The sequence below is a fragment of the Elephantulus edwardii genome, unplaced genomic scaffold (genome assembly GCF_000299155.1).
Source record: "Elephantulus edwardii isolate Elephantulus edwardi_28Jun2011 unplaced genomic scaffold, EleEdw1.0 scaffold00109, whole genome shotgun sequence".
NCBI classification, from domain to species: Eukaryota; Metazoa; Chordata; class Mammalia; order Macroscelidea; family Macroscelididae; genus Elephantulus; species Elephantulus edwardii.
The window spans coordinates 7507808-7510231 of NW_006399859.1; the positions used below are offsets into that span (position 1 = coordinate 7507808).

Consider the following 2424-nt stretch of genomic DNA (forward strand, 5'->3'; position numbering starts at 1 on the left):
TCAGATACACCCATCCTGATTACCCCAGTCACTGAATCAGTCCACCTCATAGAGGGACTTCCCCTCTTGCGCTGTCCCTCCACCCTACCAAACATGATGTCCCTCTCCAAGGACGGGTCCTTCCTTACAGCATGTCCAAAGTATGTAAGAGGGAGCCTCAGAATCCTTGCCTCCAAGGAGCCGCCCGGTTTAACCCTTTCCAGGATGAATCTGTTTGTTTTCCTAGCAGTACACGGTACCCACAATACTCTTCTCCAGCACCAAAGCTCAAAGGCATCAATTCTCCTTCTATCTTCTTTAGTCATTGTCCAACTCTCTGATGCATAACAAGTGATCTCAAAGATCATGGCCTGTATCAGACTCACCTTAGTCTTCAGAGAGACACCATTGCTCTTCAGTACTTTGGAGAGGTCCCTAACAGCAGACTTTCCCGTGGCAATACGTGTTTTAATTTACTGGCTGCTGGTGCCAAGAGTGTTGACTGTGGAGCCAAGCAAACTAAAGCTGTGAACAATCTCAATCTCTTCACCATCCATCCTGCCAATTGGCCCAGTGGTGAGAATCTTTGTCTTCTTGACATTGAGCCTCAATCCATAGTTCAATTCCACTGGCTGTTCCATGGAAGATGGCTAATCTCCTCCTGGGGGGGGGGGGAAGAACTGACGCTTTGAATTTTTGTATTGGCAGAGAATACATATAGCAATATACCATGGATTGGCAAAAGAACAAAAAAGTATATTTTGGAAGAAATGCAGCCAGAGTACTCCCTGGAGGCAAGGATGGTGACACCTTCTCACGTATTTTGAGTATGTTATCAGAAGGAGCCACTTCCTGGAGAAGGACATCACACTGGGAAAACTCAAGGTCATGAACAGAACAGAATTCTCACAATGAGATGGACTGACAAAGTGACTGCAGAGGTTGTAAGGACGGGGCAGTTTCCTCGTACTCAGTAATGCTGTTATGAGTCGGGGCCCACTCAAGAACACTTAACAACAACACATAATTATGTAATTTTAAAATCTAATAATCAAGGTAAGTGCTTTATAAGCATACTTTCATTCATTTCTCACGAAAAAGGAATTATTAAAACTATTATGATAGGAATTGTGATGTATAGAGAGCTAGCGATCTGGATGTGAACTGAGTATCATTGAACTGCCACCTTTACTTACCTGGCTGTTGTGGGGATTAAAGTGGACCTATGAAAGCAATTTACCCTATCAAGACCAGTATCCATACTGTCTACTAATCACACGCCCCACAGCACCTGATCAACCGTGAGGAGTAGGTAAATGCTGGCTGAACTGGAAGATTTTGTGTTTTGTCTCTTCAATCTTCCAATCCCAAACTAATCACGGCGCGGCTTGGAGCCAGAACTACAAATCTGCGAACTGTAGGCGGATGGGGGCGTGTGCGGAGTTTAGGGTGCGTGCACGGAAGCAACAGAGTTCTCCGGCTTTCACTGCGGCCGGCAACACCGAGTTTCGAGAACTCTGGACACGGAGCAGTGACTGGCTGCAAACGCAGAGAAAACTTGTGGTCAAACCCGGCGTTCTTCCGCGGGAGACCAGCACTAGCTCGCCCACCCCGCGCCCCCAGCTTTAGCCTCACTGGACGAGTCTAAACCCCGCCCACCACCTCAGGTAGGCCACCCGATCCAGCCAATCCGCAAGAAACTGTGTGTTAGAGGCGGTGCTCTCCCGGGCGGAAGTGACGTAAGTGGCTGACTGGCTGCGGAGTCTGCTGAAGCTCTCGGCAGCGGCTGAGGCGGCTAGGGGTAGAAAAATGGCTCAAAACTTGGCGGCTCCGGCGGCTCGAGCAGTGGTGGAGGCAGAGGCTCCGGCAGCTTGAGGTGAGGAGCAGTCTGTGCAGCAAGGGGCAGCGTCCAGGCTTTAGAAAGCGGTCGCAGAGGTCCGGATGAGGGGGGTCTGGTACGGCGGCCCCCAGCCCCTCGGCTGCCCTTCTGACCCTCGAGCCAGTGTTCCTGGCGCTGCTGCGGCGGGGCTCACCTCCCTCGGCCTTGCCTCCCTTGGGCCCTTGTTGACCGCCCTGCGGAGCGCACGGAGGGCCTGCGCCCCCTCCAGGCCCTTCCTCTCGGCGGCGGGGCACACTGCGAAGTAGTTTTCTCCCGACCTGGGAGGGGAGACTCTCCCGTTGTCCCTCGGGACGGGGCTGGAGCCGCCGCTTCCAGTCTTATTTTCTTGTCAAGTTGCTAGTTTCTGGCGAGTGAGTCTGTTCCACTTGTAAGTTAAAGACCCGTTTTCCCCCTCTTGTCCCATCTCCGACCTTAGGGTGGCTCACGATCCTTACCCTCCTCCCTTCTCTTTTAACCCCCGGTTGTCTTTTTGCCGCGAATCTACTTGCTTTGGGAAGGCACAGTTATTTCTGTCTGTGTTTAGTGAATCATCTTTTGGGCATGGC

At 51.6% G+C, this 2424-nt stretch overlaps 1 pseudogene; it reads left to right on the forward strand.

Moving 5' to 3' along the window:
• The window catches only part of LOC102868549, a 113572-nt pseudogene extending 111964 nt beyond the window's left edge, over window positions 1-1608 (forward strand).
• The last annotated feature ends 816 nt before the right edge of the window (window positions 1609-2424 follow it).